Source organism: Scyliorhinus canicula, chromosome 15, assembly GCF_902713615.1.
Source record: "Scyliorhinus canicula chromosome 15, sScyCan1.1, whole genome shotgun sequence".
NCBI classification, from domain to species: domain Eukaryota; kingdom Metazoa; phylum Chordata; class Chondrichthyes; order Carcharhiniformes; family Scyliorhinidae; genus Scyliorhinus; species Scyliorhinus canicula.
Genome location: NC_052160.1, coordinates 9,024,823 through 9,040,555, shown reverse-complemented (window position 1 = coordinate 9,040,555; position 15,733 = coordinate 9,024,823). Strand labels below are relative to the sequence as shown.

The 15,733-nt window shown below is 45.9% G+C and overlaps 1 protein-coding gene across 5 annotated transcripts in view; it reads right to left on the bottom strand.

The window, feature by feature from the left end:
* The window catches only part of fbxl16 (F-box and leucine-rich repeat protein 16), a 176,708-nt gene that overhangs the window by 155,507 nt on the left and 5,468 nt on the right, over window positions 1-15,733 (bottom strand). The window contains exon 1 of one of the 5 annotated variants that reach the window (XM_038820068.1): window positions 11,145-11,323. The exons of the other annotated variants lie outside the window; for them this stretch is intronic. The gene's annotated coding sequence lies outside the window, so the exon portion shown is untranslated. Of the gene's footprint in view, window positions 1-11,144; window positions 11,324-15,733 lie in introns of those variants that run through there. 5 annotated transcript variants of the gene reach the window in all.

Genomic DNA, 15,733 nt, shown 5'->3' with positions numbered 1-15,733 from the left:
ATTTGTCCTGGGGCAAACAATTGCCCCACAAATACAAATTTGTTTTTGGGACCAAGTTAAAACAGATAGTTCGTACTAATGAGGCTCAAGCGCAGGGTCATTTTGCGGTTAAAGATTACAACATGCTCTGTGCAGCAAAATGGCGACACAGGGCTTGGGGCAGACTTTCCAAACTGCGCCCACCACTGGCGACATTCTGCACCTTTGGCCATAGCCTCAAGAAATAGGGGCTGGGGAAAAATAAGTATTAACCAGCTCACCTTAAATCTTTATGTCATAAATGTTTCCTCGTAGAATTTTTCCCTCGCAGAATATAAATTGATACTTTCAAAATAGGTTAGCTGCTTGGCAAAAGTGAAACTGAGGTGATAGCACCGGGGTTAAGCATGTGATGAAGAGAGGGGCAGTGAGCGTTTGCTCCCCTCCCCTAATACAGTATTCATTTAAACTTTATGCATTCTTCCTGTTGGGAGGAATTAAAATGTATGAGTGCCATTCGATCGCACTGAATGGGGTGAGATAGAGGAGAATGCCAGGTCACCATTCATTACTGCTGGACAGTCCAAGGTAGGCTTGTCTCTTACCGGTGCATTTTCGTCTTAAAAATCTACTGTGGTGAAAATACATTTCTGTGCATTTTGTTCTCAGTGAATTTTTCAGCAATTTGTGCTCTGGGAGGGGTACATTAACAATAGAATCCCTACATTGCAGAAGGAGGCCATTTGGCCCATCGAGTCTGCATCGACCCTCCAAAAGAGTACCCAACCCAGGCCCAATCCCCCATCCTATCCCCATAACCCCAACTAGGAGCAACTTAGCATGGTTGGGGCTGGTTTAGCACAGTGGGCTAAATAGCTGGTTTGTAAAGCAGACCAAGGCCAGCATCGCGAGTTCAATTCCCGTACCAGCCTCCCCGAACAGGTGCTGGAATGTGGCGATTACGGGCTTTTCACATTAACTTCATTTGAAGCCTGCTCGTGACAATAAACGATTTTCATTTCATTTTAATTTCTTAGCGTGGCCAATCCACCTAACCTGCACACCTTTGGACTGTGGGAGCACCCGGAGGAAACCATGCAGACAGGGGGCGAACAGAGGGGGAGACGTGCAGAGCAGTCATTTTCAAACTCGGGGTCATGACCCATAGGTGGGTGTCAGGAGAGTCATAGAGCAATCTGTCACGGCATTCCCGATCAGGGGAAGAAGTGCCCAACGGCCACAACTGGCTTTGAAAAATGCCGGCCGCGGCTGGCTTTCAAGAATGCTGGCCGTCCTGTGCATGTGTCCCCCCCTCAGCCGGAGGTAGCAGTGCACAGGCCCGGAGCCCAGCGGGGCAGCAGCTCAGTGCGTCAGCGCGCTGGCCCAGCAGCAGAATTTTGTTCTGCAATCGATTAGTCTTCCCACCAGAAGTGACGGCAGAGAGCAGGTCACTCACCTGGTTCACTGACGTCACATACTCTGGGCACTAAATTACTGAAGAGAGCTTACTCCATTTTGTAGCTGCCAGGAAGTAAGCAACAGGACTGTGTGAAGAACTGAAGTGGGATCATTCTGGACTAAGAAAGAGAGGGTCAGAGATGCAAACAGGTCAGGATCTCACAATTGAATCTGCTGGAGAGAGCTTCTCAGAAGAGTCCATGGCAGGACAAAGCAGGGCTGGTGTGAGCTGCTGGAGCTCTGATGAACAACTCATGCAGAAATGTAACATTGAATGACAAAGCAAGTGAGAGCGTGAGGACCAAGCAGGCTCACCTGTCACATTAAAGGTACGTGAAAATGGTGGGTCGCGAAGTTCAGGTGTGCATGGGTTGCGAAGGATGGTCGGTTGGTAAAAATGGGCCCCCGGAAAACAAGTTTGAGAAACACCATTGTAGAGTATGGATCGTTATGGTCTGTTTTAGTCAGTGTCTTCAGTAAACCAATGACACAAGTAACAGACTTGTTAAAACGAGCCATGAATCACAGAAGAGATTGGGTGACACGCGCCTCAAACTGAATTTTTGAGGCTGACTTCTTTAGGAAAATCTGGGAATAATTTTACCTTTTTGGCATCGCGAAGGAAAATCACAGGAAGGATTCAAGGAAAATAAAAGGAAAATGTAATATTTCTCTTTTTGCATCTGACAAAACAAGCTCAAAATCCCATCTGGATTAGTTTAGCCTCATATCTGATTGCCATATGCAGATTTAAGAAAGGTTAATTTCCATTTATTCTTTTGACTCATGTATTTGTATCCCGGTTAGCAAATTAGATATTGCTATTTTGTTGAAGAAATGCCCATTTTCAGGATAATGAGCAAACAGCTAGCAAAAACTGTGGCAATATGTGGATTTGAAACTTCTTGCTGCAATCAAAAATGATCAGCCAGTTCTCATTCATGCTCAGTAATGGTCCTTCAACACTTTACAGGTAATTTTTTTTTAGAACAGTACAGCACAGAACAGGCCCTTCGGCCCTCGATGTTGTGCCGCACAATGATCACCCTACTCAAGCCCACGTATCCACCCTATACCAGTAACCCAACAACCCCCATTAACCTTATTTTTTAGGACACTAAGGGCAATTTAGCTTGGCCAATCCACCTAACCCGCACATCTTTGGACTGTGGGAGGAAACCGGAGCACCCGGAGGAAACCCACGCACACACAGGGAGGACGTGCAGACTCCACACAGACAGTGACCCAGCCGGGAATCGAACCTGGGACCCTGGAGCTGTGAAGCATTGATGCTAACCACCATGCTACCGTGCTGCGTTATATTGGTAATATTATTTGAATGTTGAAAAGCTTGTTCACCCAGCTGTGGATTGCACCATTCTCTACTGAACATTCTTTTATTCTTTAATGGGACCTAGCTGTTGCTGCGCTGCCACCATTTGTTGCCCATCCCTAATTGCCCTTGAACTGAGCAATCTGGGAAACCATTCCCGCCGTTAAGAGCCAAACTCATTGCTGTGGATCGAGACATGTGTAGACCAGGCCAGGTACGGACGGCAGATTTCCTTCCCTAAAGGACATTAGTGAACCAGATAGATTTTTGTGACAATTGATGATAGTTTCGTTGTCACCTCTTCTCAGGATAACTTTATATTCTTGATTTTATTAAATTTAAATTCCACCAGATGCCATGGCGGGATTTGAACTGACGTCCCTAGAGCATGAACATGGGTCTATGGATGTCTAGTCCAGTGGCATTACCACTATGACAAGATTTACACCATTATCTTCCACCCCAACAACTGTAAAGATCCCAATTGTTGTTAATTTCTGCTCAGTAATATATGTTAGGGCGTAGGCAGGATTACTTAGTGTTGTATTCTTTGGGGGTTATAGTTGAATTGATGGTTGCTAAGATGTTCACTGTATGTTTCTGTTAGGGAGTAAACAGCCTCCATTTCATAGACAGTACTTGCTGTACTTTACGTGCGTCCATTGCCTGGGTGCCATCCTGTCACTGCCAAGCTGCCCAGGTGCCATTGTCAGCTGGCAGGGGCACTGCCAGAGTGTGAGACTGGCAGTGCCAAGGTACCAGCTGGCATTTTTCCTGCACTGGGGATCTGGCCCGTGGGTGCCCTGCCCATATGAGGTGGGAGCGTGGGGGTCTTCAGTGCAGGAATTGGGACTAATTATAGCTTCAGCAGAAATTCCCATTAGACAGTCAGGTGCTTCTCAACACTGCGAGCACTGGTAACTACCCGGCTAAACACGTTTGGCATGAGTCTCTGTTGTGATATTGTTAGATCATTAGTTTGTCCATTGCATCGACAATACCTGCTGTACATTACATGTCTCCATTAGTTTGGCCATTGACTGGACAGTACCTGCTGTATATTACATGTGTCCATTACTGTGTCCATTGCCAGGACAATACCTGCTGTACATTACGTGTCTCCATTAATGCGTCCATCGTCAGGACAGTACCTGCTGTACATTACATTTCCCCATTGGTGCGTCCATGGCATGGTCAGTATCTGCTGTACATTACTTGTCTGCATTATCTCCAGCAATTATGAAATCAGGCCCTTCTGCTCCACTATGATATCCCTACCAATAGCCGGTACACCTCGGTTCTGGAACACAAAACGTTCCTGTGCTACAGGCATTCAATTCTGCCACTTAAATGCGTCATTTCTTTAAATTCACGGAACTGTCATGTGAGAGTACCTTTAAGAAATGGGCGTTTAAGAAATGTACCTTTAAGAAATGGGTGTTTATCAGTGATGTCAGAGTGTGGGTGGAGCTGGGCTGTCTGTCAGCTTTTTACTTTTGTTTTAGACTGTTCGCTGCAGGGTGTGTTTTAGTTTAGTTTTCAGAGCTGGATAGCTGCAGTCACAGCCAGAAGGTGCATTAGTCTCTCTCTGTAATCTAAAGACTGTAAATCAATCCTTTGGTGATTTAAAACTAATAACTGTTCTCAGTAGTGACTTTAACCTGATGTGCTTCTGTTAAAAGTTTTTTTTAAAGTCTTATGGATGTTAAAAGGACAGCTTAAGGATTACTTAGCGTTGTATTCTTTGGGGGTTATATTTGAATTAATGGTTGCTAAGATGTTCACTATGTTTTAAAAAGGTTAACTTGAGTTCATAGAATGAACATTGTTTTTGCTTTAAAAAAATACTTTTCGATTTCTGCTGTACCACACCTGTAGAGTGGGCCGTGTGCTCCCCATACCACAATCTATTAAAAGTTGTGGGTCAGGTGAACTCCATGATACACTTTGGGGTTCTCTAAACCCTGGCCCATAACAGAATCCAGTTTCAATCTGGTGTAAAATAACCACTGATGATGATTTCTTAAAATACACCATTGGTTCCCTATTGGTCTTCGAGCAATCTAACATATCCTCCTCTTCTGCTGGCAGCCAGCACTCAGTTCTGGTCTAACCGTGGTCGTGAAGGCATTTGCTACTTTACACCAACATCAGACCACTTTAACTCCCAATCTATTTTGCAGCAACGAATGATTCAGAAGAATGTCTACTGTAAATTGACCAAAGACACTGGCATGTTGTAAATTTATTACAAATGAAATGAAATGAAATGAAAATCGCTTATTGTCACGAGTAGGCTTCAATGAAGTTACTGTGAAAAGCCCCTAGTCACCACATTCCGGCGCCTGTCCGGGGAGGCTGGTACGGGAATCGAACCATGCTGCTGGCCTGCTTGGTCTGCTTTAAAAGCCAGCGATTTAGCTCAGTGAGCTAAACCACTGAACCCACGCTGCTGGCATTGGCCTGCATTACAAGCCAGCTGTTTAGCCCACTGTGCTAAACCAGTCCCATGATATTGTGAGGAAGGCATCAAACCTCTAGCCGATCATGCTCTTCCCCAAGAATTCCAGGAGACACCTGGAGATAAATCCACTTTAAAGGAATAGTAGTGCTCTCATAATATATCCGGGGAAATGTTATTGCTTGTCTGTCCACTAACTGGGGACCCTTTCCCTTTACAGAGCCAAAAACTGCAGTAAATGTTTCGATACCAGCTTCATCTCATATCAAATATAGGCCTGTTCAGAACTGATTTCAAATTGGCCAGCTTGACAAGGGATCCAGAGAGAGCCCCACATAGCAAATTAAAATCATAGATTTCTCTACGCCCACCCTCTCTTCCACCCCCTGAGCCTCCAAGGCCCCAAGAAGAAAACATAATTGAAAACTAGTGATGAGGAATTGGTGAATTTATGAAAGGAATCTTATCGAGCTGATGCCTCACAATCTGGAAGGCAGGCCCATGGCTTTGATACTGATTATGCAAGATGGATTTATTTCCATAGCTTCATCAAAAAGCTCCTCCATCTGCCCAAAGTCAGTTTCTGAAGTATGGACATCAGGCACGTTGATTCTAACAAGGCTCCTAACATCCTCCCTTCCTGACTATGGCCCCATTGTTGGAAGAAGTTAAAGAATTACCAGGGGAGGGAAACATGTCTGAATAAGAGATCAGGTTAATGAAGTATTGGTACAATGCGACTGATTTCTGAAAATTTAAGGTTTCCGCGAAATATCCTGTCTGACTTTCGGAATGAATATTCTCCTCACTCTCTCTCTCGCTCTTCCATGTTCATGATGGTTGAGCTGCTTTAATTACATTTGACTGGTTAAACGCACAGAAACTAACATAAATACTCTCACAAACATGCTCACACATACTCACTCACAAACAAACATGCTCATACACACGAACATGCTCATGCACACACAAACATGCTCTTACAAACACACACACATGCACACACACACTCACAAAAACACACTCACTCATACACATACACAGTCACACACATATGCGCATGCACAAACACACACACATGTTCACACTCACACACATACTTACACTTACTTACAAACGCATCCTCTCATACACACAGAAACACAAACCCTCTCATACACAAACACACAAGCCCTCTCATATACACAGACAAATCTTCTCATACACACTAACAGTCTCATATATAGACACACTCTCATACACACACAAGCCCTTTCATACACATGTCCTTCCATACACACACACACATCTTCTCATAAACATACACATCCTCTCATACACAGACACACAAACCCTCTCAAACACACACCAACGCAAACCCTCTCATACACACACCAACACAAACCCTCTCATACACATACCAACACAAACTCTCTCATACACACACCAACACAAACCCTCTCATACACATACCAACACAAACTCTCTCATACACATACACATTCTCGTACAAACACAAACCTTCTCATACACACACATCCTCTCATACACATACAAACACTCTCTCTCACACACACATACACATACCCTCTCATACATAGAATCATAGAATCCCTAAGTGCAGAAGGAGGCCTATCGAGTTTGCACCGACCCTTTGAATCAGCACTCTTCCCATGTCCACTCCACCATCCATCCTGCCCTATCCCCGTAATCTAACCTGCACATCCCTGGACACTAAGGGGCAATTTATCATGGCCAATCCATCTACCCCATATATCTTTGGACTGTGGGATGAAACCGGAGCAACCAGAAGAAATCCATGCAGACACGGGGAGAATGTACAAACTCCACACAGACTGTGACCCAAGGCCGGTATTGAATCCAGGTCCCTGGCACTGTAAGGCAGCAGTGCTAACCACTGTGTTACCGTGCCAGCACTGACACTCTCATACATACATACAAACACCCCCTCTCATACACACACTCTCTCGCATACACACACACCTCACACACACTGACACTTACTACAAACACACATATACGCACATAAACATCCTCTCATCTGCAAACACACCCTCTCATACACACACACACCCTCTCAGAAGCACACACACACACACTTTCATGCATATACATACTCTTTGAGACACAAACACACCCTCTCATACACACACACAGTCATACATTCTCATATACGTACACACACACTCATGGGCGGCACGGTGGCACAGTGGTTAGCACTGCTGCCTCACAGTGCCTGGGTCCCAGGTTCGATTCCGGCCTTGGGTGACTATCTGTGCAGAGTCTGTACGTTCTCCCCGTGTCTGCGTGGGTTTCCTCCGGGTGCTCCGGTTTCCTCCCACAGTCCAAAGACATGCAGATTAATTGCCCCTTAGTATCCAAAAGATTAGGTGAGGTTACTGGGTTACAGGGATGGGGTGCGGGTGGGGGTGTGAGCCTAGGTACGGTGCTCTTTCAGAGGGTCGGTACAGACTCGATGGGCCGAATAGCCTCCTTCTACACTGTAGTGATTCTATGATTCTGTGCACACACACCCTCATATATATACACCCTCTCTTATACACAGACAAGCACATGCACACCCTCTCATATATTCTGACACATACTCTTAGATACACACACATGCACCCTCTCATACACACACCCATCTCATATACACACACACACACACTCTCATATACACCCACAGACACACACACACTCTCATATACACACACAGACACACACACTCTCTCATGTACACACACAGACACACACACACTCTCATATATGGTCTACTCCACATTGAGACTAAACACAGGCTGGGTGACCATTTTGCAGAACACCTTTGGTCGTCCACAAGCAGGACCCAGACCGTCCTGTCGCTGCCACTTAAACTCCCCATCCAGCTATCACGTCCACATGTCCACCCTTGGCCTGCTGCAATGTCCCAGTGAAGCCCAGCGCAAACTGGAGGAACAACACCTCATCTTCCCATTAAGCACGTTACAGCCTTCCGGACTTAACATTGAGTTCAACAACTTCAGACTGTGAACTCTCTCCTCCACCTTCACCCCATTTTTATTTCTTTCAATTTATTTCCATTTCTTCCATCGATCTGTTTTCCCCCTCACCATTGTCTCCCTTCCTCCCACCCCACTTGGGCCATCTGTTCCCTGCTCCTTGTTCCTAGTTGCCCTTTAACACACTTCTCACATTCCACTCCCTTTATGTGCCTCTATCAGCACCCTTCTTATCCTTATTCACCCTTATTTACAGTCCTTTCGTCTTTCTGTCCACAACACCACCTGTCAATCTCCACCTATAGCCAGCCCCCTATCCAGCCCCACTGCTCCAGGACCCCCCCCCCCCCCCCCCCCCCCCCCCCACAGCAACAGTATAAATCTGACCCTATTTCCAATTCTCTCCAGCTTTGGCAAAGAGTCGTCCAGACACAAAACATTAGCTCCCTTCTCTCTACAGATGCTGTCAGACACACCCTCATTTCACATACACACACCCTCTCATATATACCGACACATACACACACCCTCTCATATAGCATATACCTTCATATACACACCCTCTCATATATACTGACACATACCTTCATACACACACCCTCTCATATATACTGAGACACATCCTGATATACACATACACACACACACTCTCAAATATACTGACACACACCCTCATATACACATACACACACACCCTCTCTTACATACTGAGACACACCCTCATATACACATACACACCCCCTCTCATATATACTGACACACACCCTCATATACACATACACACACCCTCTCATATATCATATACCTTCATATACACACCCTCTCATATATACTGACACATACCTTCATACACACACCCTCTCATATATACTGAGACACATCCTGATATACACATACACGCACACTCTCAAATATACTGACACACACCCTCATATACACAAACACACACCCTCTCTTACATACTAAGACACACCCTCATATACACACACCCTCTCATATATACTGAGCACACATACACACACATTCTCAAATATACTGACACACACCCTCATATACACATACACACACCCTCTCTTACATACTAAGACACACCCTCATATACACATACCCTCTCATATATACTGACACATACCTTCATATACACATACACACACCCTCTCAAGTATCCTGACATACACCCTCATATACACACCCTCTCTTATATACTGAGACACATCCTCATATGCACGTACACACCCTCTCATATATACTGACACACATCCTCATATACACATACACACACCCTCTCATATACTGACACACATCCTCATATACACGTACACACACCCTGTCTTACATACTGAGACACACCCTCATATACACATACACACCCCCTCTCATATATACTGACACATACCTTCATACACACACCCTCTCATATATACTGAGACACATCCTGATATACACGTACACGCACCCTCTCATACATACTGACACGCACCCTCTCATATATACTGACACACACCCTCATATACATGTACACACCCTCTCATATATACTGACACACACCCTCATACACACACACACCATCTCATACATACTGACACGCACCCTCTCATATATACTGACACACACCCTCATATACACGTACACACCCTCTCATATACACTGACACACATCCCTATATACCCATACACACACCCTCTCATATATACTGACACACACCCTCATATACACGTACACACCCTCTCATATATACTGACACACACCCTCTCATATATACTGACAAACATCCTCACACACACACACACACCATCTCATATATACTGACACACATCCCTATATACACATACACACATCCTCTCATATGCACATACCCTCTTGTACATACTGACGCACACCCTCATACACACACACCCTCTCATATGAATATCGCTTATTGTCATGAGTAGGCTTCAATGAAGTTACTGTGAAAAGCCCCTAGTCGCCACATTCCGGCGCCTGTCCGGGGAGGCTGGTACGGGAATCGAACCGTGCTGCGGGCCTGCTTGGTCTGCTTTAAAAGCCAGCGATTTAGCTGAGTGAGCTAATACTGACACACGTCCTCACACACACACCCTCTTATACATACTGACACACACCCTCATATATACACACACCCTCGCATATATACTGGCACACACCCTCATATACACACACCCTCATATATATTGACACACACCCTCTCAGACACACACACCCTCTCATATATACTGACACATACCCTTATATATACAAACACACACCCTCTCATATATACTGACAAACACCCTATATTGACACACACCCTCTCATAGACACACACACTCTTATATACTGACACACATCCTCATATCCACACACACACCCTCCCTCTCATATACATCGACACACACCCTCATATACACATTCACACACACTCTCATATATGACACACACCCTCTCATATATACTGACACACACCCTCATACACACACACCATATCATATATACTGACACACGTCCCTATATACACATACACACACCCTCTCATACATACTGACACACACCCTCACACACACACCATCTTTTATATACTGACACACGTCCCTATATTCACATACACACACCCTCTCATAGACACACACTCCCTCTCAAACATACTGACACACGTCCCTATATGCATACATACATACATACATACACCCTCTCATATACACATACACACACCCTCTCATATACACTGATACATACCCTCCTATACACACTATGTAATCGCACACACAAAGCAGCCCAGTCTCCCTGCTTCTGGCGCCTGCCCACTCCCACCCAGACCCTCTATGATGGACCTGCTGATATCCGCATCTCCAGGTCCCTCCACCCTCTCCGGCTGATCCAAGCCGGTGAAGGTTGTTTCTCCGCTTCCCGGTCTCACCTGGAGCCCGCTCCCGTGTCCAGCCGGGCCACACCCCACACTCTCGGAGACATCGGGCGCTGACAACCCCGCCGGAGGCTCCGATCCGACAGCTAAAAATAACCCCGAGCCATGGCCACTGGGTGAGACAATTCCTGATGTCAGAGAATAAATGGAGTCCTGGGCGGAATAGCAATGAGTTCAGTCTTAAAGCGGCGCTGATTTCTCCCCCTCAAACAAAAAAAACCCCCCACCCCACACAACAGACCCTCAACATTGTAACAAACGCTGAGACACACACAATGGCCTGTGTTGAATTGCAAACCACACACTTTAATCAATGGAAACTGCAATTATAATTGTTACGTCACCTCCCCAGCAACAGGACAAAATGTGGGCTCCTGTTCCCTACCAGGAACACAGGGATGGCTATGAAAGTCAAACAAGAAAGATTTAGCAGGAGAACGCCTCTGTCAGTTTCCTCCCTGTATTTATTTACAGAATACCTGCAGCTGGCGGCTGTATTTGTTTTATACAGTTGGAAGCAACCCCTCCCCCACGCCCCCCTTTTTCAAGCGAATGCCCTGTTATGATGGTTAAATGATCCACCCAGCCCATTCCACTCACCCTGGGCAGATTCATTTCCCACATGCTCGGATTGCTTTGAAACGCCAGTGCCCTGGTCGCACCCAGGATGCCACCCCTGGGTGTGTGGGGAGGGGGGTGAGGACCTGCTGGATTAGTGCTCCCCCACTCGCTTCTCCATATTTGCTGTCTTTTTCAACAACAAAAAAAAACCCAAAGTGGATTTTGCAACAACGCTGGGTTTTGCTGGACACACACACACACACACACACACACAAAGTAAATGCTGCAATATTTGAAGATCTCAGAGGTGTACATAAACCCGCAGGGTGTGAGAAACCCGCCTCCAGTAAAACACAAGCCCACAAGCCGCTTGAAGGTGAACGTGGCCCGATGGCAGTGCGAGGGTGGTTTCATATTGAAAAACAAACACAGCATTTCAGGCGGGGCTGGACACAGAGAGGGGGGGGGGGGGGGGGGGGAGATAAATGTCTCTATGTGTGGTGTGTGTGTGTGTGTCCTGGAACAGGGTTACTCCCAAGTGGAAAAGCAAAGGTTTGGGAGGGTCTGGTACCTGTGCCCAGTGTGGTTAGTGAGGATGGGTCCACCCCCCCTTCCCCCTTCCCCAGCAAGCTGCGCTCAGAGATGCTCCGCCCGAGCCCCGCACACACACACACACACCAGCTTAGTAATGGGCGGGTTCACACACACACTCGCCATCTGCTCCCACTTCCTCCCAGGGAGCCCCCAGCACCCCCCCCCCCCCCCCCCCATGCCAGTGTCTGCTCAGTTCCAAACACATCCTGATGTTGTTGATCAGGGCCCTCCCCACACGCACACACATTGAACTGATGGCAGTGAAATCCGGGAAGACTGCGTCAGGACTGCGGTGTTTTTTTTTTGGTGCGCTGTGCCCCCCCCCCCCCCCTCTCAGCTCCCCGCCCATCGGCTCCAGGCTGCAGATGCCCACGTCAGACTGAACCGTGTGAAGGATATTTTTACTGCTCGGGTCTCTGGAGACGGGCTCTCTGTCAAGCTAACTCAATCTGAGCATTCGTACACTCTCGGATTCAATTACAGCCCCGTGACTCGCACCCTATACATCCAACAAAATGTTATCTGGATGCGTATACACCCCACACGCATAAAAATACGAGTCCTATACAATCCTAGACTCATATACAGCCCCAAACCCATATACACTCAAAATATGTAGCCTCATATACACCCACAGATTAATAAAAACTCTTCTATATACACTCCCAGACTAATTTACACTGAAAAATATATAGGCCCATATACACCCAGTGTATATACACTCCCAGATTCATATACACTGAAAAATATATAGGCCCATATACACCCAGTGTATATACACTCCCAGACTCATATACACTGAAAAATATATAGGCCCATATACACCCAGTGTATATACACTCCCAGACTAATTTACACTGAAAAATATATAGGCTCATATACACCCAGTGTATATACACTCCCAGATTCATATACACTGAAAAAGATATAGGCTCATATACACCCAGTGTATATACACTCCCAGACTCATATACACTGAAAAATATATCGGCTCATATACAACCCCACATTCATATACACTGAAAAATAAAAAGGCTCATATACAACCCCAGACTCATATACACCCCTGGACTCACGTACACGCAAAAACATATGGACTTATATGTAGAACAGGCATATAAGCACCCCAGAGTCATATACACCCCAGACTTGTGTACATCTCAGGACACATATGCACCCCAGACCCATATACAGCCTGACTCATATACACCCCCAGACTCACATACACCCCAGACTTATATACACGACAGAATCATAAATATCTCAGACTTATAAACACTCCAGATTCATAAACATGGTGGTACTACTATCGTGCGAAATAGCATAGATTTCACTGGAGGAGGAGAAGGGTCCACAAATATTGCCCCCCCCCCCCCTCCATCGTGCGAAATAGCATAGATTTCACTGGAGGAGGAGAAGGATCCACAAATATTCACCCCCCCCCCACCCCCCCCACCCCCCCCCCCACCCCAATGATGGAGGAGCTCTGCACAGCAGTGTAAAAGATAAGGCTGAAGCATTCACAACAATCTTCAGCCAGAAGTGTCAAGTGGATGATCCATCTCGGCCTCCTCCTGAGGTCCCCAGCATCACAGATGCCAGTCTTCAGGCAATTTGAGTCACTCCACGTGATATCAAAAAATTGCAAAGACACTGGACGCTGCAAAGGCTATGGGCCCTGACGATATTCCGGCAATATTACTAAAGACTTGTGCTCCAGAATTTGCTGCCTCCCCAGCCAAGCTGTTCCAGTACAGCTACAACACTGGCATCTACCCAGCAATGTGAAAAATTGCCCACCTATGTCCTGTACACAAAAAGCAGGACAAATTTCACCCTGGCCAATTGCCTCCTCATCAGTCTACTCTCGATAATCTGTAAAGTGATGGAAAGAATAATCAACAGTGCTATCAAGTAGCACTTACTCAGCAATAACCTGCTCGGTATGGGCTCCACCAGGATCACTCAGCTCCTGACCTCATTACAGCCTAGGTTCAAGCATTTGATTAAGTATGCATCGAGGGGCCCTGGCAAAACTGGAGTAATTGGGAATCAGGGGGAAAACCATCCGCTGTTTGGAGTCATCAAGGACTAACACCTTTGGTTGTGATGGTTGGAGGTCAATCATCTCAGTTCCAGGACATCACTGCAGGAGTTCCTCAGGGTAGTGTCCTTGGCCCAACCATCTTCAGCTGCTTGATCAATGACCTCCCTTGCATCATAAGGTCAGAAGTGGGGATGTTCATTGATGATTGCACAATGTTTAGCACCATTCACAATATCTCAGATACTGAAGCAGTCCATAACCAAGTATAGCAAGACCGTGGCAATATCCAAGCTTGGGCTGGCAAGAGGCAAGTAAAATTCACACCACACAAGTGCCAAGCAATGACCATCTCCAGCAACAGAAAACCTAACTATTGCCCCTTGACATTCAATGGCATTATCATCACTGAGTCCCCCACTATCAACATCCAGGGTGTTACCATTGATCAGAAACTGAACATACTCCCCAACACCACTGTGGGTGTACTTACATTACATGGACTGCAGTATTTCAAGAAGGCAGCTCACCACCACCTTCCCAAGGGCAATTAGGAATGTGCAATAAATGCTGGTCTAGTCAGCAACGTCCACATCCTCTAAATGAATTTTAAAAACACCTCTGACTCATATACTCCCAGGTCTCATATACACCAGATTCATTAACACCTCAGAGCCATATACACCAGATGCATATACTCCCTCAGTCTCATATACTCTCTAAGTATCATATATACTCTCAGATGCATTTACACCCCCAGACTCATATATACCTAAGACCCATATACAACCCAGACCGTATACGCTCCTTAAATCATATACACCCCAGATGCATAATATACATACCCCAGATTCATATACACACCCAAACTCATAACAAACCCTGAGACTCATATACACTACCACACCCATATACACCCCACTCATATACAACTCCAGACTCATATACAGCAAGGCTCATATACACCAGGCTCATATACAGACCAGACTGACCTGCATCTCTAGATTAATATAATAATAATCTTTATTAGTGTCACAAATATGCTTGCATATTTGACAATGAAGTTACTGTGAAAATCCCCTAGTCGCCACACTCTGGTGCCTGTTCAGGTACACTGAGGGTGAATTCAGAATGTCCAATTCACCTAACAAGCATGTCTTTCGAGACTTATGGGAGGAAACCCATGCAGACATGGGGAGAATGTGCAGACTCTGTACAGACTGTGACCCAAGGCAGGAATTGAACTGGGGTCTCTGGCGCTGTGAACCAACAGTGCTAACCACTGTACTACTGTGCTGCGGTATACACTCCAGACTCTTATACACCCCAGACTCATATACACCCGCAGACCCATATACATACCCCAGACACACATGCACTCCTA